This window comes from Lycorma delicatula, chromosome 6 (assembly GCF_047948215.1).
Source record: "Lycorma delicatula isolate Av1 chromosome 6, ASM4794821v1, whole genome shotgun sequence".
Classification (NCBI taxonomy): Eukaryota; Metazoa; Arthropoda; class Insecta; order Hemiptera; family Fulgoridae; genus Lycorma; species Lycorma delicatula.
The window spans coordinates 128,978,524-129,004,431 of NC_134460.1; the positions used below are offsets into that span (position 1 = coordinate 128,978,524).

General features: G+C 28.7%; 1 protein-coding gene across 2 annotated transcripts in view; it reads right to left on the minus strand.

Moving 5' to 3' along the window:
- The window catches only part of dac (dachshund family transcription factor), a 665,435-nt gene that overhangs the window by 3,962 nt on the left and 635,565 nt on the right, over positions 1-25,908 (minus strand). The gene's annotated exons all lie outside the window — the stretch shown is intronic.

The following is a 25,908-nucleotide window of genomic DNA, read 5'->3' on the forward strand; positions in this document are numbered from 1 at the left end:
GAGAAAATCAAAATCTGTATATATTACTCGTATCATAGCTGAAATAGAGTATAGTTTTAAGCAACAAATAATCCGTTTACCTTTGCGTTAAACACACAGTCTCAAATTAATAAGGGAGATCAACAGATTAACAGAATGTTATATTTTATCAAAAATCTGGTTTACTTTGAAATAAAATACCCGTCCAGGTTGATAAACAGACGAATAAGTCAAAGAAGCTATCTCTTATTCTAGTAAAACTTGTTCTATAAAGAGTAATTAGGTACTTCGTTTAACATAGCCTTTAGATTAAAAGCATTAGAGGCATACCAATTTTAGTTTCGATATAATTTTCTACTCTAATTTTGCATTTATTTAAAAAAATTTTTTTTTAATACATTCTCTCTGATAATGGAGTATTATGAATATAAAGCGAATTAGTTCGATAACTGTGACAGTTAAAAAAAAAACAAGAGTACTAATATTATAATATATAATATATACTATAAAGACAGAATACTAGTATTTTATTGAATATTATTTTATACAAAATCGTGCTAGAAACAGAAATTATTTGGTTTTATAAACAAGAAATAAATTTAAAAATAATTTTCCTTAAACAATGTAAACTAATTATTTATTTATCATTACGATCAATAGTCAACTAACAAATTTACTTATTATACTACTCTGCAAATGTATTTAGTATAGAATAAAAATAAATTACACAATAAATAAAGGTTAATGTAGTTTGAAGAACGTATAATATTTTTCCTGAACTGGAAAAAATTTGTTTAATGAACATACTACACAATAAATATGTTTTGTTCAATGTTATGTTTGATGAAAAACAAATTTACGCTGCCTCATTGTCTGTACAAAAAGGTTGAGAACAATAATCACAGTCTTACACTGAAGAAGAAACACTGAAGTCTTTCAATATCGTATGGTATAAGGTACTGAGGAAAGAACTTTACAATTTTAATTTTATAAAAAAAAAAATATGTATTATTTAGAGTTATGAGTTTTTATATACTTGCGTAAAAAAGTGTCTGAGTTTGCGTTTTTAAACTCAGATTTATAATAAGTGAGTGTGTGAGCGCCTTGAGGGATGTAGATATTTACTGAGCTGTACCAGCAAATTGAGTAAGTAAGGAATGAAATTGTACGGACGAGATAGGCCCTGAAGCAAGAAACAGTCTACCCTTTGTTCAGGAGTATTTTCAGGGTGAGAGATTTCAGATTTGAAAATAAGTAGAGGGAGAGAAGTGAGTGAGTATACAGTATGTCGGTATAGGAAGGAGGTGGTTTTTATGGGAGGGGGTTGTTGTGACGGAGCTGAATCAAAACAGTGGTCCCGATCCTAGTTCCTCGTGTCTTGCCATCCAGCCTTCGGCAACGGGTGGCGTTGTTCGGTTGACGGTTGTTTATACATATAAACGATATAACAGAAATGTATATAGCGATGATGTACGCTTCTTCCTCACTGGTGTGAAATGAGAAGACCAAATCGGGTTAAGCAAAGTGCTTTATGCCGAGTATTATAAATGCATAGGTGTGGGGGAAATCTTTTGCTTTGTTAACCCACCTCTCCCTTTTTGTCCCCGAAATAAGAGACGGCTCATCTCGATTAAGAGTTTTTCTTTGCACATGACGTAATCAAACGATTAGAAGTTTAAATTCATCAACTAAGAGAGAAAACATGATTGAAAACTTCAACTTTCTATTGCAGTAAATTAAATAAAAGTTCATTAAAGATTTTATCAAGTTATATAAATTATTTTATCCCTTCTAGGCGATGAATCAATTAGTTTTTAAGTTATTACTTATTGATTAAATAAGAATAGTAATTAGGTATATCAAAATTCTTAATATGACGCATATTTTCCATGAAAAGTCATGAACTTACAAAAATTAGATAGACAAATCGATTAAATCTTCAGAACACATATTCCTGAAAAAATAAAATAGAATGACATTTTTACCGAGTGAAATATTTAAAAAGTTATTTTAACCTCACTTTAAATACGTAAACAAACAGATATCTTCCATCATTAAAAGGTTTGAGTAGGTTCATTATATTAATCTGATTTTTAATCCTTATACTGAGTTGCAATGTTAGGAGTTAAAGGCACGTTTAATCATAGTGAAGTAGGGAATCTGCATCCTCCCTCTAATGGAACTATATATAATGGATAACGTTTACCGTCATACCAAGAGAGGGATGATAAAGTTTAGCAAGAAAATTGATTACATAGATCTGAATCTGTTTACTTCAAATCCAGTTACGCAGAAAGTTCCCCGTGTATACGAAAAGAGAAAACAACAGAATATTAAGTTTAAGGAAATGTACTGGTTGCTGAGCAGATCACAGCTTTCACTATATAACAAGCAGTCGTTGTACACGACTATTCAGAAATCTATTTAGACCTATGGGATATTACAAGCAGCATTAATGTCGAAGTAACACAGCGATTTCAAAAAAAAAACTACTGAGGAGCATAATAGAGGCGCCTTGGTTCGTAAGAAGCATCCTGATCCTGTAGGAGAAGACATCCACCATGTGACGTCGTTTTCGGTCGCCACGCCACCCCCCACCATGGGGGGCTTTACCGAAGGTCATCTTCAAAAACCTCAGCGATTGAAATATTTCAGTCTTGCCTTGGCCAGGATGCGACCGATGCGATTGTCACAAGAGACATTCCCATCAGTGTACTACCAACTAAGGTGAACTAATGGACGAACAGTGAGATCCACAAATATTTATTTTGGTTTTCTGTTTGTTAGAGAAGAAATACAGCGATTCGGTCCAAAGTATAAATTGCGGCTTAAAAGTCCACGTGAACTACTTAGCTATTAATCTTCTAGACAATAGTGAAGAAAAACTATTTTACATTAAAATAAAAACTTAATTCAAATTAATTTTTATTAAACTAATATTGAATAAGTTACAAGGCTAATACCACTCAACGTATTAGATCTTGGTGACTTTATGTGATTTGATTTGGAGCTGCATCAACTGAGTGTTACCTATTTACCCATCATATTATCTCACTTCGCTAAACTTTATTTATCATTCTTTCGTTATTAATTTTAGTTTTAATTTTTTCTCTCATTGTTGCATAGTTTCACTTGTTTATTAATCCTTATGATAGTTTTTGTTTTGTGTTAAGCAACCTATGTTACTGTTTTTTGACTTAACGTGTGTACTTACATTTAGTGTTCTAATAGGAATATTAGTATGTAACTTTTGCGGACCTTGGATGGACATGTGATTTTATGTGATCATCTTTAATGATGTTTTTTTTTTATATTGTAACCGACTGTACATTTTATTTTGAGACAAAAACCAATTACCCTTCTACACCGTAGACACACGTATTATATCGACTAATCATTCGTCAAACTCGACGTAAATTTCAATGTTCGTAGAAAAATGAGCTAGTTCTAACCAATGATGACAAATACAGTAATATATTTGATAGTTTATACAGTTAAAAAGATATATGTTTTACAGCCTTATTCCTGAAAAATTAAACTGATTTTCTTGAAAACGTAACCATACGATTTGATATAATTTACCAAGTACTGATCAATAACGTGAGTGTTAACATTTTTATTAAATGCTATTTTGAAATCTAAGAGTGCATCGAAATAATTACATTTCATTACTTAATTTAATAATTATTTACAATTATGAAAGAGAAAGTTTAATTAATTACAATATCTTTTTGATAGAGGTTTTATTAAAATATTATACTTAAGCATTTAAAAATATTTTTGTAATTATCGATCTTAATACTAACTAATCAAAAAAAATAAAAATTGTACAGTATATAATTACACTGTTTACACCAGTGCATTGAACATAAAAATGGATTATTATGTGGTAAGATAAAATACGAGAATTTACCCAATCTTACATACGTTTTGTGAATAGAGAAAAATAAATACTATATACTTTAAGAAATACATATAGATTATTTAAGAAGTATTGTTTATTAGTTTAATTTATTATCAAAATATATTGATAAATAAATTATTATCTGGTTTCATAAACATGTAAGATTTATTTTCATTAGAAATAAATATTTTTTTGCAAGTAATGATTATTCTTAATAGACCATTAATGTTTCTATTAGTAACTACAGTTATCATGGCTAATTTCTTTTAACTCATACTAAAGATGAGTTTTTATGTTATGAATAATACCAAGGCAATCGAAAGTGATGGAGAGACTAATACTCCGTGACATCGATTTGGAGTATTTTTTTAGTTTTTTTCCAAATATTAATAATTTATCCCCTGTATTACATATATGTATTTTTATAAGCAACAACTATAAAATATCTATGTACAAAAAATTGAATTTTATTATTCTGTAATATTATTTTATTATTAATATAATTTTATTAAAGAATTCTTTAATATCATCAGTTCTGAAAACGGATAACGTGTTGTCTTGAAACGGATGTATATTGTGAACGAATAGAACGAGATTAAAGAAAGAGAAATTTGATGGATGAAGAGAAATAATAGCAGTATATTATATTATATATATAAATATATATATATATATATATATAGAAAGAGAGAAAGAGATTGAAAGAGGGGTTAAAGGACGAATACGGAAGGAGTCAATACGGAACAACCGAGCTCTAATATCCAGGGAGTCGTGAATATTTGATCTTCTGTATGCAAGGCCGCATCCGGGCGTTCTCCTTAATTATTCTCACAGTTACCCAAGAATTCACCCCAACTGCCCCTCAGGGTCTTGTAACGAGTAAGGAAGTGCGGTCACACTTCATAATCAGTGAGTGAGTCATTATAGGTTCATTCCACAATATTTGGTCAACTTTAAGTATTATTTTCCACAAAGATTAATAATTTCGTGTTTACGAATACATAAATGAACTTGCAGTATACGATCGGACAAATTTTTTTGAATATATCTGATTTAGTTAAATGTAATAATATTAGAATTATGGAAGCCAAATATTGCTTATTTTAATATTACAGTTCAAAAAGCCCACCGGGCTGGTCTCGTCCTCTTCAATCAGCAATCGAAGTCGAGGAGAGTTCTATCGACAATGATTTTGAAGTCGGATTTGAATACTAGATCGTGCATATCGGTGTTCTTTAGTGGTTAGATTTCAATTTACCAGACAACTCAGGAATGGTCGACCTGAGACTGTACAAGACACACGTCTTTTACGTTACGTTCATACATATCATACCCATTCATCCTCTGAAGTAATACCTGACGGTAATTCCCGGAGGTTAAACAAAAAAACGACAGAAGTGCAGTTGAAAACCAATTTTAATGAATTTGGTTGTCAGATTTTAATTAGCGGTACTGTTTGGCGTTCTTGTTAAATCAAGTGTTCATATGAAAATGAGATTACGCGTTGTTTCAGTTTAATATGACATACGGAAATAATAGTTAATTATTATTAGATTAATTACTTTTATTTTTAATGAAGAACATAAATATTCAATTAATAAAGTTCACGACTATGCATACTGTTAAAACTTTTCATTCAATTGAACTTCAAAATTAAATACCTTACTTATATTTGAGACGTTTTTGACGTGATATATTGTCTTAGTTTCTTGAGTTACATTAAGATATGACCAAGCACTAACATTCCACTCAAAACAAATTGATGTTTAATAAATAAATTTTGGACAACAGGGCGCTCAACTGAAGAATTGCAGAAAGAAAAAAAGGAAATTGCTTAAATATAGAAAAAGTCACTGTACAGAATCGATTTTTTGGTTTTTCATGCTATTTTGGGCATGAATTCATTGATACGTATACACAAAAAATATTTTTTGCATAAAAGTAAATAGCCTTATTGAAGCTACAGCATATATATATAATTTAATATAAAATTAAAAAAAAATATGAATATTGAATCCTTGTTCATTTTAGGAGAAAAATAATTCCTAATCAATATTGCTTCCTATATAGTTTGATAACCTATTTTCCTTTCATACATTTATTTTACATTTTATACGTTTTACTGAATACAATAGCTGTTTATTTATTTTATTTTAAATGAAAGGGAAGATGTGGAAATTGAGAAAAATGGATCGGAAAGTTTGATATAATGCATGAAAGGACAGATGTAGCAAAAGCAGTATCTTAGGAGAGGTGTAGAGACGTTAGGAATGGGGTGGATGCTGCCCTTTTACTATGTTCGGCAACATCAACAACAAGAAGTACATTTTTCTCCTTCAATAAAATTTAATAAGACTTGGTAGAGAAGAAGGCACACCACTACCTCAACTTACCTCCATCTACAACAGACTTATCTCCTTTTTATTTTCCCTGTTTTTATATATATATATATATATATATATATATATATATATATATACACACACACACACACACACACACACAGACACATACACGCACACACACACACACTCAGAAGTTATCCGCCGAAAAATAACTTTTACTTTTTGATTGTACTTTCCATTTTGTTTCGTACAGTAACGTAACGTATATAATATATATTTAAAATTGGAATATTCCCCCGCGTCCGTTCATATAAATTGCTTTCAAACACATGTACGCGTAACCGGAATGAGAGAAGTACTAATATAAAACTCGTTATTCCCCTCCCCTTAGTTGTTTCTGATTCCTCATTCCCCATTCTACCATCATTGTCTTTCCCCTCATTCACCGACACATATGTCTGAATACATTATGATCCAGTCGTCTCGGATAGCACTGTCTTGTCTTCTTTTATTAAGATTCGCTGCCGTTGAAATATTCTTTTTTACTCTTCTATCGTTGTTGTTATATGCGAATATGATTATCTTCTCAGCTATTGGATTACAAGAGAAAAGAGATGCAGTTGCGTTTTCATCTCTTTAAATCCCATAATAAATTCTCTTTAAACTTTTTAAAAATGTTTTTTTACAAATAATAAAAAATATAAATTCTACTATGTATATTTATATAAGAGAATGAATAAATCTCAAACGTAAATCTTTTCCTATATGTAATTTAAGTCAAATTTATTCATCATATTTCGAATGGGATGATATATCAATGCTACGAATTTTATTATTTAAAATAAGAATAAAAAAATAAATAAAATATAAAATATGTTAGAAAAAGTTTTGAAAAAAAAATTATTAGTAAAGCTATTTAGAACATGAAAACACTAAGTAGTGAATGAAAACTGAAATTTTAATAAAGATAAAAAAGTTACGCAAAAAATTATTGGAAGATATTTAATAAGGGACCCAATTAATAAAATTACCTAAAACTAGACTTTTTAAAAATAATTATGCGAGATAAGGCCGGTAAATTTGGCCAAAATTTAAATAGTTTTTAAATAAAACAAGAATATTAATCGCAGTTACACTCTATATTTTAGTTCTTATGTTTTTTTCTTATAAAATTTAATGGAATAGTTTTCAACATTCTCTTACAAAAAATATATTGAAAACGTAATTTTTTTAATTTAAGTGACGTACGAGTATATAACTAGTTAAACATTTGATAAAATGTTTGATTTTAGATTCGTTATAAATTGTTCAAGATTTCATGAAACATTTACCAAAACATGATGGATTTGTAACATGTAATCATGATATAATGATGAACAAAACTTCTTAACTTAACGACTATAAAAATACATAAATTTTGATTTTTATTAAAGGATATTTTAAGAAAGAGAGGACATTAAAAACTTTGGTCATTAGCCTGGTGGATATCGGTAGCGTATGAAAAGATGCCGTGTCTGACCGGGATTCAAACCCGGGACCTTCGCATGAAATGCGGAGGCGTTACCTATTTAACCACGGAGGTCGGAATTAAAGATATTCATTTATTAAACTTTTATTTAATTCATTACAAAATTAACTTATCTAGTAAGTCATTACCTAAAATTTGCATTATTTATTTTATCTCATATTTATTCAATAAGATAAAATTAAATAAATAGTAAATGTATTTTTAAACAAAAAAATTAAAAACTTGCGCTACAACTTAAACAGTAATATTTTCAACTGTTCCTGACTTTTTTTACTACGTAATCAATCAAATAGTACATAAAAACGAAATTAAACGTAATTATGTATTTTAGGGTATTTTTGACTTTTTATATTACAAATAAAATTTTATTGTAAAAAAAAACTAATACAAGGAACAGAGTGGTTATAAAAAAGGAGAATAATTAAAAATAATTAATTTTTTTTTAATATTAATAAAAAAACTAAATGTTATGATAACATTTTTGTAACTAAAAAGAACGATAGAATTGCAACAAGATTTCGACGTGCTTTAATTAATAGAATGGTAGAGAAGCAAATTCAATTAATATATAAATTAAAAACGCCCTCTAAGAACGTTTAATTAGAAACTGGAACAATATTTAGTAAAAACCTATTAACAGTAAGGAATTATTATCAGTATGTATTCATTCAACAAACATCTCTGTTATAAGCTACGATAGCACTCATATAATTAAAATCATATTATATATATTTATATCCTTAAACTACTAAAGAATTTAAAATAATAATACAAATTTTTGAAAATTCGTTACTTACGTAACTAATAAATTTTGATTTAAAAACGAATTTTATTACCGTACAAATAAATTTTCAATTTAATCGGTTAATGTAAACTGGTTAAAGATGAAAATTTTAAAGTTTACAATTTATAATGATTTATGATGAACGACTTAAGAAAAAGAATTTGATGTTATAAATAGCTATAAACATTGTAAAAATAAACAAATAAAATCAAGAATAAATAATTTAAAATAACTTAAAAAAAATCTGACGTGGAAAACACATGACTTCCTTGTACGCCTATTAAATTACATTTACACATTTTTTTAAAATGAGAAGTACGTAAAATTTTATTTCGATAAAAACTTCTGATATTTTTTTATTACTGAATTATTATTCATCATAAAACTTTTTTCACAACTGGATATTAATAATTATTAATAAATAAATATATTTAAAGTAAAAAAAAGAGTTAAAAAAAAAGAAGATGAAGTCGGATTCAAACCGAGTGCCATCCCCTTGTATGATCCAAATATTTATTAATTAAATTTTATTTGGCTATAAAATGTGGAATCAATGAAAATAAGTACCACTTATGATAGGTCGTTGAAAAGCTCTCAATGAGGGATTATTACTGCTGTTAAGAAAAAGTCCAAAATCAAATTTTTTGGGTATTTTGGACTTTTTTGGTTCAGTCGATTACAATTAAAAGGGAAGGTACACAACTAGATTTTACAACAGTCCTAAATCCAAAATTTCAACATCCTACGGCTAATAGGTTTTGAGTTATACGAAATATATATGTACATACATACGTTCAGACCTCACGCCAAAACTAGTCAAAATGGATTCAGGGATGGTCAAAATGGATATTCCCGTTGAAATCTGGAAACCGAAATTTTTCGCGATCACAATACTTCCTTTACTTCATACAAGGAAGTAATTTATGTTTAGTAACAACATATTGAAAATTAAATGAGCATTCTTTTGCTTTTATACAAAAAAAATTTGGATTTTTTCTAAATATTTCGTAAATTCTTCTATAAGTATAACTTTTAGTTTGGCGACTTTTTCAATAAGATTATATTTAAAAACAAATTTACAGTAAGTGAGCTGAAGGTTTGCCCGTGTTTTTGTCAACAGTACTGTCAATGGCTTAAGCAGTTCGTTGAGCGGGGTTTGTTGTACTATCTAACCAGATGACATCATCCGATTACTAACATGACACATTTATATAAATAATGCAACACAACACCTACAATGACTAGTTCACTAGACACAGTAGTTGGCGAGGGGCAACTTTCAGCTCACGTATTTTACCGTATTCAACAAAGTTAAACATTTTAATGTTATTTTTTTTTTTAAATCAATTTTTATTTTATCGAGACTAAATTAATTTAATTAAGTTGTTGAGAAGGTAATTTCATGTAATTTTTTTTTTCATTACAAGAAAGAAAAATAAACATTCTCAACAAAAAAAAAAAAATCGATAAATCTGTGTCGAAATAGAAATAATAAAATGAACACGTTACTGAACCTAAGCTAAATGTGGAGCAATTTACTCTTAGCTAAATGCGTAAAAAAATTACCTTCAACTAATTTGTTGAATTTTCGCGGGAAAATACTAATATAATAATATGATATCAAGGTATGTAACTATTTAATAAAAACAAAACACTAAAAAATGATGACAATAAAAAAAAAAATTCAAAAAATTTAAATCGTTCATGTAGAGAAAATAATATTCTTCTTTTTAATTGTTCCATGTAAATTTATAAAATAAACTTTCAACGGAACCACCAGAAGAACTTCCTCTAGAATGAACAGAGGAATCTAGAAAAAAAAATTATTGAACAGTAAGGTTTGAAGATAATAAAATAAATATACGGGTCAAATTGAGAACTTCCTACTTCTCTTTGAAGTCAATTAAAAAACAAATTTATTAATTCCTCTTAAGATAAAACGTTGTAACACGTTTTTTTATAGAAAAAAATGTTTATGTAATTATAATTTACTGATATTAAATTAAATTAAATTTTTAAATTTCGTATGTTACAGAAAACATAACTATTTGATTGCAAAGTAACTGGAGTTCTTTTGTTTCTTTTAAATAGTCAAATCCAAAAAAAATAATTGTTAGTATTAGTTTATCAGAAGAAATAATGCTATAAATGAGTAAGTGGATGTGCCTCCTGGCCGCTTCACGGCCAGCACTTTCTTACCCTTGTTATAAAATAAAGAGAACCGATATTCACTTATTATCTCGACCCAGAATTGCGGAGAATTTTTGGATGAGGCCTCATTAGGTGTGACATGATTCTCCGAGGGTTTTAAGCCATTGCCCGTTCTAGTAGATCAATTACGTCTCGAGTTAGTGCAATTTTCGTATTTTCAGGATTTTTCTTATCATTTTATAATATTGGGAGGATGTAAAAATATTTTCCTTTACATAATTTTTAGACATGATTACTAATTATAATTTTAGAATCTGCCCTTAAAACAAAACTATTCATTTGTTTAAAACTTGTTGAAATAATTCATTTAAAAAAAATTCCTCAGGGAACCCAATTTCCCATGGTATTTTATTTGATATTCATGGGGAACACATTTGTGTATTAGTTTTCGTGAAAAATGTACATATTAAAACATAAAAAGTTCTTTATTTAGTAAATTTATTCTTTGGTTAGTAAATTTCTATAAAATTTACTAACCGGCCCGTCTACTCAGAACCTTGGCCCCCAGAACGGGGCCCAGGTCAGTTCAGGCAAACCCCGAAGCCAACTGAGGGACTTCACAGGGTCTTCCCGGGCAACGGGTCCTAACCCAGGGCCGAAAAAAGCTCTGACAGCCGCCGCCACCTCTCTCTGACGGCAGTGCGTGGCTCTCACCCGCTAATAAAGAGCATGTACCCGCAGAGCTCGCTTTGGTCGCCATTTCCCTCGACTCAGGGGACTTTTCGTTATTTTCATGATTATGAGAATAATACTGATAAATAACAATTAATTAACTATTCAGGCTTTATGGAAACCTGTAAAAGAAACTAAATTAAAAAACAGAACAGTAATAATTACGGTAACTAAAGTAGAAACACCTTTGAAGACGAATGATTCATAATTTATTTCTTTGCCACGGTGGCATAAATATAATAATGAAGTAAATGATTAATCATTTTCCTTAATGAATGTCTTCAATTCACAACTTCACCCTCCTTGGTGGGGAAGAAGTTAATATTTTTAATATCTTAACCTTCAAGGAAGCTAGGGTCTCGATCTATGGCTTAAAAACTTTCCTGGGATATCACTTATGAATCCTGAAAGGGTATCCTTATGCAAATTTGAAACCGATCTGTTGGTTGGTTCTCCGTTTACCTGTTTGTTTGTATATCGTGCGTATATATATATATATATATATATATATTTTTTGTTTCATATAATTAATATATTTATTTTTATTAAAAAATATAATATCGATTGCCGATTGTTCGTGTTAATCTTAAAATGAATGCGACACATAATAATTAATATAGGCGTAGTGACTAATGCCATTCAAGGTCTGGTCGAGTTTGGTTACCCTGCTGTTCCTTTCACGTGATGAATTCTTCTAATTGTGAATTAATTTGTGTGCTTAATTCCGTAGAAGATAGGGATTTGGTGTCCGAAACTTTAGTTACTGTAACAGAAGAACGAAGGGGTTAAACTTACGCGAAGACAGTAAGTAAACCTTTATATAGCACTCGTATACCTCACCACTCTAGCCTCACTTGTAGTCTCCACGCAAGCCATTATTGTTAAACAGTTTTTAGATTTAATTTTTTATCTTGCTTCAGAGCATGAGATGAATGATTTGTAGTGTGTGTGAAAACGCCATGCCTGACCGGGATTCAAACCCGGGACCTTTGGATGAAAGGCCGAGACGCTACCACTCGCGCCACAGAGGCCGGCTTTTAGATTTACCTAATATTATTTTATTTAACGTAAATTTAATTCTATTTTTTAGTAATATTATTCATTCAATTGTTGGAATTATTCAGTTCAAACCCGCTCACACAGTGATAGAGACTCACAGTTCATAGTTCATTAATTCAATTCATTAAAGTTCGTGCTTCAACTGGCAAATCTCCACTAATATTATATTTTTTCTGAGATTTTTTGAGATGAAATGTATATAAAACCTTCTCAGTTATGTCAAGAAACATGAGTAAAAATTTAGTTGCGACTGATTGAGTAGTTTTTTGTTTATCCCGAATAAATGAAAACCCTGTTCCTCTTTATATATTAGCATACATATAGATTAATGTATTATTGATTTAAATACCTGATATTATACTATTTGATGTAACTCAGATCACTTTTACATTTTTTAAAAATCTAATTCTGTAATAAGAAGAGCTTAATTAAAAAAAATTGATTTTTATTAAAATCGTTTTGAAAAAATTTCCATCAGATGCTAAAACTACAATATACCCTAAATCACTTTCTGAAATATAATATTTTCCAATTTACCATTCTCTAGACAGGTAAGAGAATTAATTGATTTGAAAATTAATTTGTAAATTTTATTTACAAATACTTTTCTATTCACCAGTACTCATATTAAAAACTTATCAAAATATTACGTACCAAATTTTTAGAATTCAACCTTGCATAGTGGATGATCCTATCTGGCTACAGTAATACAACTTACATTTGGCTTTATCTGGGTTTGAATGCAACATAATCTATTTAATACAAATCTGTCAAATTCTTCTACACTTGTGAAAGCATTATTTTAAAATTAAATTCTTTTTAGTTAAAATACGTTATGAAATTCATAAGTAATAACTAAACGGAAAAGAATGATGATGAGTAAAGAATAAAAAAAATTTTTGAATGAAATAATGAAAAGAGAACAAACTACGTAAGTAAGCAAGCCAAGAAAGCTACAAGTACATTGACTGTGGGAGTGATGCGGCTTGCTGCAGCTAAGCTGGTAGTAATGAAGGCTTACTGTTCTCGCTTTGTAGATCCCGATGAAACAATGAAAACTTAATATGCTCGTTTTAATCTAAGTTGGTAATAACGCCGGTCAAAGATGGAGATACGGAGCCCCTTTTCTTCTTCTATTCCCCACTTCTCTGCTACATCTCCCAGCGGGCTTTTATCCTCTTACTTTACCACCTCCTTCCGCACCGACCAACCCTTCACCATCACCACCCTAAAACTACACCCCTTACTTTCTCCTATGCTTGCTGTCTAAAAGGTTTACTTACTGTCTTCGCGTAAGTTTAACTCCTTCGTTCTTCTGTTACAGTAACTAAAGTTTCGGACACCAAAACCCATCTTCTACGGAATTTAGCACGCAAATTAACTCACAATTAGAAGAATTCATCACATGGAAGGGACAACAGTGTAATAAACCTGACCAAAACTTAAACGGGATTAGTTATTATGCCTATATTAATTATTTTGCATCGCATTCATTTTAAGATAAACACAAATACAATCGATAATACTTTTTGATAAAAAAAATATATTAATTATATGAAACAAAATATTTATAAATATAATGAAATATCTTTTATTCAAAAAATTTTCTTAGCAAACTATCTGAATTATCATTTTACTTCGTCCAAAGTAAATATTATTCAAACTTATGATTCTTGAGATTAAATATTGTCCTTAACAATATGCGTTTAAGTAGACAATGTTAATTTTGCATGGTCTAGCAAATGTAAATAATCATTATTTTGTGATATTTATTTAAGAAAGGAACTGGTTATGTTATTGGATAACCTATTAATCTACTTTACGGTTTTAGATTTAATTTTATATAGATTGATCATTGGATAGATTTAGTAATTATTTTCCTAATAATGACATTATTCGTGAGATATATATATATATATATATGTATTGTGATGTAACGGTAAATTAAAAGAACAGAAAAAACATTTTATTGAAAACAAGTTACAATCAAACATAAAATTTCAATATTTTTAAAAATTTAATGAAAAAATGCAAGAATATTTAAATAGATTGAAATTTTATCTATCAAGTTAAGAAAAATGTTAACAACTTCTATGGAAAAATCTTTTTAACATATTTTAAGTGGAGGTAAACAAGTTTTCACTTCTGGAAAAACTGCGATAAAAATTTTAATAAATGACAACTTATTTTACTCAAAAACTTTGAGGATTTTAAACTGAACTACATAAAAATTGTAAAGAACAATCAAAGGAACATTTTTGAACACGAGTAACGTTTTGTCTACTTGAAAATCCCTTTTGTAGTTTACTCACTAAAGATTTAAGTAAAATTTGTGCGCATGCCTGCAAAGGTTTCTGAATTAGTTTGGACCCGCTAGGTAACACTGGGGTCGAGATATTTCGAAAAATTGTATTTATAGTCCGATTTGACTCATATTCAGAATATGTTATACTTACATAGAAAGAAATACCTCTGCAAAAATTGGACCTGCTACATGGCGCTAGGGTTGAGATATTTAGAAAAATTATGTTTATGGACCGATTTGGCTCATATTCAGAATATACATTAGTTACGAGAAAACAAATATTTTTTCAAAAACTATACCCATCGGGTGACGCCCGTGTCGAGATATTTACGAAACAAATATACAAACAGACTTTTTTCTTTATATATATAGAAAATAAAAGATTACCCGCGTGGATAATATACATATTACAAGATTTTACATTTTTTAACCCGTTCGGAGGATCTCGAAAGAAAAATTACCTAAGCAAAAATAAAAAAAAAACCTGAAAATCTTGCAGGCAAAGTATCTAATCTCTGACACCTTTTTCTTAAGTGGTCAGAAAAAGGACTGTAAAAAAGTACATTACTGAATAAAGTGTAAAAAATAAAAATAAATAAAACAGTTTCAAACTTGCATAATTAAGATAATAAAATTTTATTAAAAGTTTGTAAGTTGTGCGCACGCCTACGAAGTTTTATGAATTATTTTGGATCTGTTTGGTGGCGCTGGGATCGAGAAATTTCGAAAAATTGTAATTATGGTCTGGTTTGGCTCATATTTGTCCAAAATGACAAAATATTGATCAACACACAATTAATCATACGTAACCACATAGCGCGGGCGAAGCCGCGACGGGGATGCTAGTACAGAATATATACATATATAAATATTTTAAAATAAGTAAATTATACTTGTACGTTATTTTAAAATGAATAAACAAAGAGAAACAGACAGCTTGAAGACAGGTGTTAAATAAAACGGCGGCCGACTCGCCGTCACGCCGCTAGCATCGCGGCCTCTATCTGTTCTACAATATTATTCACCTGGTTGAAAAAAGAAAAAAACTAATTCGATGTATATCGATATGCAAAAAAAGAACACATACGTACTTAAATACAAAAGTATTTAACATACACGCATACACACATACACATCTACTTTGCCAATTTATTCAAACCTATAATCGAAATACTGGGTGGAAGGATATTTAACTACAATTAAGGCATACGTTAATGTACGTATACAGTGTAAAACTTAAGGAAAAATGGGATTAAAAAATATTTACATAATTTGCACATAAAGTATTCAAAAATGGAATTATATTTAATTTACCATAAAAAAGATTCTAATTATTATTATTATTATTTAAAAAATATTTTTCAGCCTTGAATTAATAATTTTTTCCTTACTACACAACCCAAATAAAACTTCACTTTCTAATTGTTTCAACGCAAAAAAATTTAAATGAGTTAAAATAATATTTTTCATTCAGTAAAAATACTACTTTTCAGTGATCAGTGAGACAATCGCCATGAGGAAGTTGTCCTTTGTCGTCTGCATTTGGAGCACACTAGGTTAATTCACGGACGCTTCATGACATTTTGTGATGCTCAGTAATATCACTTGCCGCATAACTGTATATCTACACCATTGTATACATTATGAGGCAGTAAGTTATTGATTTAAACTAGTTCACAGAATTCGCGTTGTTTTTTTGGGTCAAAAATGAGCCAGAAATTGAAAACCTTTTAAAATCTTGAGTTTAGTAAAACTAACTTTTATTTATATTATGTGAATTTTTGCGGAAACTGATTTTTTTTAATGTTAATTTTACCGATTACATACTGTGACGTAATAAGAGATCAATTTTCATGTTTGTTTAGCATTGAAACATTTTTCCGTTTGTGGGCGTCCCTTTATAGCTCCGATGTTATTAACGTGCAGTCTAGTTTGTGCATTATATTATAGATATAAATTTAAATAACTATGTAAATTGTAGTAGTATGATTTTTATGTACACCATTTTTTCCAAATTTTACTAAATATTTTCGTAGACTGAAATAGTTTGACATTTTATTATTCATGTTTTCAGGTAACATTTATCATCCGGTGGTTGCTTGTACAAATTTTTATTTTTGAATTTTGTTTTTTATGCATAATTAGCATCATTATTACCAAGTAATATAATTGCTATATTAATTACTAGTATTATACTATTACTAATATTATTACTAATTACTAGTATTATTACTATTACTAGTATTATATTTTAATATAATTTTAAATGAAATATATATGTTTAATGGTAAAAGAAAACAGATTTCTTATTATTTTAGTTTGAAATCACAAGTTCGGTTATCCTAAAGTATATTTTATTATTCATTAATAGAACACTACGAAATTTACTGATATTTTTATTTTTTTTCATAAAAATTTATACAACAAAAATTTTGATTTGTTATAGTAATTTTTGTAGTAATGTTTGTAATTATTTGACCAATAAAAAATTAATAGAAAAAACGTGATTTAAACAAAAAATTAAAATACTAAAATTTATAAATAATTTAAAACGCCAAATATATTTTCATTAATAAGTCGGGACAAATTATTTATAATTGATTGATTGATTAGGCCAAGAAATTAATTAATATCTTGGCGGTTGACGATAGCTCGGTTATAGCCTCAAAGAAATTACAATCTGGACTGGTTACCACCAACGTTTGGCTGTGTAAATGGAGAATTAAGGTATATCTGACAAAGTCTAGCTACGTTACGTTCACGATGAGAAGAAAAGTTACTTTAAACGGTTTCAGAAAACTTCATGCCTGTAAGATAAGATACCTAGGCTTTTACCTTGATCGCCATTTAATTTGGAGAGATCATGTAACAGAAGAGATCATGAAAAGGAAGTTGCTTGACATTAAGTTTAGAAGATGAAGATATTGGGTTAGGGATCTCAACTTTCTTTATCCAACAAGATTCTGCTTTAAAAGGCTTTCTTAAAGCCGGTATGGAATTGAACTCTGGATCACAACGAGTAACAGCAATGTGGAGATCATTCTACGGTTCCAGAATAAAGTACTGCGGAACATAATCCAAACGTCATGATTCGCGAGGAATACTGAGAACTACGATTACATTCGTTCGAGAAGAAGTTGAACACCTGCATGTTAATCATTTAGCTTTGAATTTACTTCAAAATAGTGAGGACATTGGGAAGATGAAAAGACTCCCTCTGTGCTTGATCTAGTTGATGGAGCTTTATGATGATCCGGTTTCTTGGAGATTCTTATAATTATTTTTGTTTTATCTCCGTCTATTGATAGGCACCTTACAATCAAAACTGCTATATGAATATCATTATATCGAAATCTATATGGAAATATAATATAAATATTACTATATGGAAATCTTTGTAAGAATAGATAATTAATTTCTAATGTACGCATCGACTGTAGCCCGAAATCGAATTTAGTACGTTATATCAAGCCCTATCTGAAAAAGGTTACCAATTAAAAAAAGGTTTTTTCTGAAAAAAATTTATATTTCTAATTATATATTAAAAAAAATTACAGGAGTTTTTATCCTTAATTATTACCCTTTATTTTAATATACAAATAGGTAAATGAAGAAGCACAAAAAACCAATAAAGTTTTATTTTACATTTTACCGATAATTTGTACTCTGGAAGTACATGCAAATAAAAAAATAAAAAAATGCATATATTAAAAGAATTAAGTTACCTGCTCTAGCATAATATCTAAAAGCGTATAACAGGATTTCGAAATGGTTTTAAATTTATTCTCTTCCTTATTCCACAGCAAATATATTTAAAACAATGCAGATATACACTTTTTTAAAATAAGAAAAAAAAACATACACGAGTATTCTGTAATTTATTACTATTCGATTATATACCACCACACCCGCATACTATGTAATATAAAATCCCAATGCTATGTGAGAGGTGTTACTAAATATTTTACGAGGAAAGAGTAAGATTGTTACAAATCGTTTTAAAGAGCTTTACCAAAAAAAAAACTTTTACTTAACAAAAGTCGGATTACAACAATCCCCTTGCCAGAATTGCAAACACTTAATATTTTTAACACTTAAATTCAAAAATGACCTGCAATACAACCCCAAATAGTGGTCTCATAAAACATTTTTCAGACAGGAACCTTTACTAAATTTTATTTCTTTAGTATTTCACTGTGAAGTTATTATTCAAAAGGGACCATTTTTTAAACTAGCTGTGAAAAATATTAAACGACTACCACTTTGAGTAGATTTGTCGTAGAAAAATATTTTTTTACATCATTATTTTTCAGTGACCTTTAAAATGTTATATCGCAATATAACCGTTTTAATTAAAACTTTTTGTATTGTCCTCCATGAAATCCCGCTGTTTAATGTGGGATGTGATAGTCTCATATCGAAATTACATCGTATTGAGTTATTTGAGAATATCTTAAATTTAATTTTTCAACCTTTAACGGTAGAAAATTTAAAGGTTCTTCTAATTTATGAACACTATATATATATATATATATATATATATATATGTGTGTGTATGTGTGAGTAATGATTTAATATTTATTTGAAAATTCTAAATCTTTAATTTTTGTATGATGTTACTACATAAGAATTACTGCTTCGAAAATTAAGACATATTACTGAATAGTTTAGTAATCTTATTTTTTTTCAAATTTTTATTTACAATCGGTTACATTTTTGTAGGAACCTTAAGTATACTATATCACACTTATAGACAACAAAACAGAATACCCATTCATCATTGCATACTATCACTATATAGAACTTCTGAGGGTAGAACGTATACAAGGCAGGTTAGAAGAATTGTAGTATCAGTAGTCTAGTAGAAAACAATAACAAGAATCATAAAAATAGCAGATTTATGAAACACCTAGAAAAGGAAAGATTAAAAATGAAACGGTGAAACAGAGGGAAACACAGAAGAAAGGAATGAAGGCTTGATTAATGTACAACACTCAGCAGGTAATTACACTGTAGAGTTACTAAGGTCCACAACGTATAGCCGCTTAAACCTTCTAACATCCTCATCGTTGCCTAGAAGGTTTGCGGCCAAGTGGTTCGCGTTAACGTGGTCATTTAGCTGAAGTTTATATTTCAAACTGAAACGTTGTATTTCTTCGTTGACGTACCTTTGATCTAAATATTCATGGATTTCACTGTTTATAGCAAACCACGGCGCCTCACCTACATTCCTCTCTAGTTTGTTCTGAAATCACTGTATGAATTGAGTATTTGTCTTGCTTGCCGTGCTTTATAGTTGGACGGCATACGTCCATACTGGTTTCAAAGATCACTCCTTATTAGACAAAGATAACTCAAACCTCCTGCCCAGCTACCAGTACATTTCTTTGAATTTCATGTTTAGTTGCTTTCTCTTCTCCCTCACATGAACTTTCCACGATAAACGACGATCCAGGTGAAGACCCAGGTACTTTACTCAAGGTTATAATTGGATTAATAGTTAAATTTGAAAACTAATATTAATAAAAAAATCTATATACCGAGTATAAAATATTGTTTCTTTTTTATAAATAAATGTACGTAGAGAAAGAAAATATTTCAATTTCAATATATAGCTGAATTCATAAAAAGATTTAAATGAGGTTTATACATTATACATTATATAGTCGGTTAATAGTTTCATACGGTGAGAATAGTATTAAAAAGTATTCCTAGTTGAGGTATATGTGTATTGGGAAAAAGAATTGTGAAACTTCGATAAGAAGACAATAAATAAAGATTCATTGTTAAGTGACAATTGTCGAAGGTTTGCTTATTATACGTACATTCGTTTCACCCGATTCTTTTTTATATTTGTATTCACAAATAAGAATAAGATCTTTTAAAATAAAATTATCTTTGCAAAATAACAAACACAGGATTCGATTCAATAAATAATATACATATGGGAAACACTTCTCAGTGTGTACATTTATATTTACACGATATATTTCTTATTCTTCTTATTCTTGTTAGCGTATATTACACTTTGTATAAACATATAGTAATACAGAATGCAAATAAAAAAAAAGAATAGACCACAGCAGTATTTTGGGAAATAAATCTACGTGTTTTAGAGTCTAAGTAATCTCGAGTTTTAAGAATAAATTCACACAGTATACTATTAATAATACTACATATGAAGTTCTGCACGAAAACAAGATTAAAAAATATTTTTCAAAAAAGCAAAATGAAAATAAAATAAGTAAACTTTTTCAATTATTCAATTGTTGGTTTGATATACTTTTCATTCTTCTCTGTTCAGCTTAATGTAATTTTTTCCACTTATTTATTGTTAATTCTATTCTTTATCTTCCACGAATGTTTCTTCTTCCAAGTTCTTTCAAAAAATAAATTAACTGATCCTTGATTGTTATACTAGCCTACTAACCGAATTTTTCTTCTAGTTGGAAAGGCCTGTCCAAGTAGGAAGTTATAAAATTTACAGACTATGTTAAAAAATAATCTTTTTCTTCATCTTGAAATCTTCATATACTAGTTAATCTACTGAGTTTTATTTATTCTATAAATATAGGATGTGTTTTTATAAATTTTTGTTTTTCCCAGTAACAGTTTTACTTCTGTGTTATATTAATTCCTTTATACAAGTATATCTGTATGATAGTGTTTAAAAATGTATGCGAGCATCATATATATATATATTTTTTGTAAGCGGTTTTATTAGAGTTTATTTTGGCTATTTTGTTTTAATAGGAGTTTTACTTCTTTACTCTTAAATTAACATTTAAATTTATTTATTCAAAATTTATTAACCTATCCAATTTTTTTTTTCTTTTAGCCTCTGTGACCACCGTTAGGTATTGCTTCAGAGGATGAGATATAATGGCAATTTTTAATCTATCCAGTACCTAAGATGCTATATTGTCGTATTACAAAAAACCTTAATTTTTTGCTTACATGATATTCCTATTATATACAAATTTATACAATCTATAGACGAATTAAAAATAAAAAAAGAAATATAATTAAATAGAAAATTTAATTCTAAAAAAAGAAATATAATTGTAGTTGTTGAATTTTAATTTTTAATTAAAATAAATTATTTTAATTAAAAATTAAATACATAAACAAATATGAATATCTTGCCAAAAATAGTAGAAAAAAAATTCCTAAGAAAGAAAAAATAAAAAGTTCCCAAAAGTCACTATAAAGATAGAAAATAAAGGAGGTTCTGAAATGAGAAAGAAGAAATTGTAAAAAAAGGGAGGAAAAAGGGAAGAAAAAGAGAGATTGTGGTACTTGGAGTAGAATGATATGAATGACTTAAGAATTATTTGTCAAATAAAGATATCTCAATTTATTTATAATGATAAATATATCCGTATCACTTTATGTATGATCTTTTTTTTGAAGGGATGATTCAAATTCGTATCGTAACAACTACAAGAGTTTTTCGAAACACTACAATAGTTTATTAATTTTAAAATTCATTATTTTACAATTTTTCATTATACTGTTTTTTACAATAAATATTTTTGAGAAGAAATTTAAGGGTGTTCACATTTGTATCTGTATTAAATATATCTCATATTACTTATGATATTTCTGTTACAAGTAATAATACTGACTAAATATAAAATTGTAAAATTCAATATAGAACCAGTAATAATTTTATGTAGAGTCAGTACTATCGCTTGAAATAGAATCATAATATAATACAGATATAATACAAATGTGGACGTATTATCATTTTTCCTTAAAAAAAAAAATCATTGTGAAAAACTATACGCATAAATTAAAAAAAACAACGTAGTCATTTTGCAGTAGCATACTTTTGTAATTACACAAAATTATTTCCGGTGCTTAAGGATTGGAGATAAAGTTCGAATTACGTTAAGCGTAAGCTATTATCTCATTAGGCTATTCAAATTAACTTTAAAAACAATATCATTGTTTGAAAAATTTACTTACATTAACTTTTTTAAAATTAATTATATCAACAATTAATTAATAACTCTTGAAAATGCACGAATGTTCTGTCAGTACGGATAACATTCTCTATTACGTATAATTATTTGTAATGTGACTCAAATTATAGAAGTAAAAATAAACAGATGAATTATATAAAAAATGTTCACCTCTTCCAACTAGCCTTTAGAATTATCAAGATCAGCAATAAGAATAACTGATGGATGATATTTCTAAGATGGCGCAGGCTTCAATTGGACTCATTTCCGTAAAATTACGATTGTAAACCGTTGTTAAGCAGCACTTTTAAAACTGGGGTTCATTTTACAAAAAATCTTTTAAGAATGTTCGGAATTAATAACCGTATTAATTAATGATTTTATGTCTACTTTTTAAAATAAATTTTAAAAGTAAATACTAAAATAATATATATATAATTATAATGTATGATTCAAACGATTTACTTTTACGTACGACACACTACCCTCTGGAATGGAAAGCCTCTCAGTGACGATGATCCTAAAATCAGTTTGTAAACCCGCACAAGAAGTTTCTTCTTACAGACCTATTAGCCTCCTACCGATTTTATCTAAGATCTTCCAGAGGCTTTTTCTTCGAAAGCTGTGATCTATTTTGGAGTGCGAGGATATAATATCCGACATCAATTTGAAGTGGGCATTCTTTTATAGAGTATATAACGTCATTATCAGGTGTCGTGAGAAAAAGAAATACTACTCTAGGGCGTTTTTAGATGTACAAAAGGCCTTAGATAAGGTTTGGTTATCAGGTCTGATTGAAATTTTGCCTTCCTCAGACTTATTATTTGATTTTTTACTTAAACGGTCGCTTCTTGCAGCTTAAGTATAATCTAGATTTATGTAACTTTTTTCAAAATGCCTCGGGAGTGCCGCAGGGCTCGGTATTGTGACCAGTTTTATTTTTAGTGAATATTACTGACCTTCCTTTGTATTAGTTGCAATTCCATCGTAAACGGATGATATGGCAATTTTAGCAGTTGACGATGACCAGATTGTAGCCTCGGAGAAGCTTCAGTCAGCATTGGATGCAATCAGAACGTATTTACACAGTTGGAAGATTAAAGTCAATCCGGTGAAATCCATCCACATTACCTTTACGATTAAAAGAGAAGATTGTCCTCCATTCTAGTTGGATAACATTGTAATTCTTTATGTATAAATATATATCTTTTTGTTTTTTAGATTATAGATCTAAAATCCATTAAAAAACTTAAATTTAATAATTTTAAATCAAACTCTTTTAGGTATTTAGTTCGTTTTTAAGACATAAAATGTTTTAAATAAAAAATTAAATAGTGCTAACTCATTACGTATGAAATTAAAAAAAAAAAATTATTTGATACATACTTTATTTAATGTAGTCAATAATAGTAATCATTTGTATTTGTAAATTAAAATTAAAAATGATATGTGGGAGTTAAAATAGAAGGATTAGGTAGGTAGATTGAGTATAAAAGGATATAAAGGGGATGGGAAGTGCAAAACTGGATAGAGAAGTGAAGATGAAGTAAAAGAATAAGAAGAAGCAGAAATAATAATGGAGATAATTTAGGAGGAGTGTTGTGGAGTAGTAGAAGATGATAAGAGATCTTACGAGTCGGAGCCAATTACAGTAATTCTAAAGGAATCGGTCTTGTGTATAGCGAGTGGATTATAATGTCGGAAAGCAGCATTAGAAGTCTAATAGCGAGCTATCATGTCGTTCTCTAGAATTGTCTCGTGCCCCGAATTATTGGTCCACTCCACTTCATCGTAATTTAAACGAATATCTTTCACACGACTCCAAATAAAAATGCGCGAGCTATTAACTACGGATTTAGAACCGTATTTACAATAAACGAACGAAATGAAATGAACCTCGGAAATTATAATGCTTTAAGATAAATCAGTATTGAGTCACGATTCAACTGAGAAACCCGGCCAGCAGTCCTGCATCTTATACCATACTGGCATTGAATGAGAAAAGAGACTTTGTGCCCACTTCTACCTATCCATATCCAAATCACTCTTTCTTTCTCTGTCTCGCCCTCTTCCACCATCCAATTTTTTTTTCTTTTTTTCTATTCCTTTAATACTTATACTTCTATAACTAGTACTGGATGATATGGTTGTACAGTATAAATAATAATAATAATATCTTTATGCGGGGGAGAAGCGCATGCTCAACAACCCATTTATTATTATATCCGCTCCTCCAACATTAAACAATTATTAACCATTATTAAAGGAACACTATTCATAAGAGAAGATAATAAAAAAGAAACAACAAAAAATATAAAGTCAAATCAAATAAAATAAAACCAAATCAAAACAATATCAATGAATAGTTTATTATTAATATTTGATCGTAGGCTTATCATATGAAGATCGTTTTTTTTAATCATTTTTGTAATAAATTATCTGTAAACTGATTTTAATTCATAAATTTTTTTCAGTAATATTAAACATATTTATCAATATAAGACAAAGGATCTCTCTTTTACAACCGAAAAACAGTTTTTAATGTAATTTTTTATTAATATTGTATTTATTGAATAAGTTTGTTTACAGCAAAAATTAAATAATAAAAATAACTCAATTATATTTAACAGTATATTGTATATTTCGTAAAATAAAACTAATATAAAATTTCTTTTAAAAATTTTATTTCAAATTTAAAAGTAGAAAGTTAAAAAAATATTTGAAACTTTAAAAATTGATTATAGAAAAAATTATAAAAAGATAGGCATGATAAAGATTAGATAATTACCGAAGAACTATTTTAGGAAAAGGAAATAACAAATAAGTAGTTATTAAGCTGGCAAAGTGACTTTCCGGACTATTAATAACAAAAATTAAAAAAAAAAACAAAAACAAAATGTATATTTTTTAGTAGGGAAAATACATTTTTAGACAAATCTTTCTATAAATGTTCATCAATAGGCTAAGCATAACAGATCTGTTTGAGTAAAGTTTTCTCTAAATCTAACACCTTTTTTATTCCCTTAATACCTTCTCAAATTTGGCTATCTGTTATTTTTGTTTGTTGTTTTATTATTACTTTTATTTTTGTTACTGTTATTGACTGTTCTGTTGATTTAATTTCATGAAGTACTGTTTTTTAGATTTATAATGT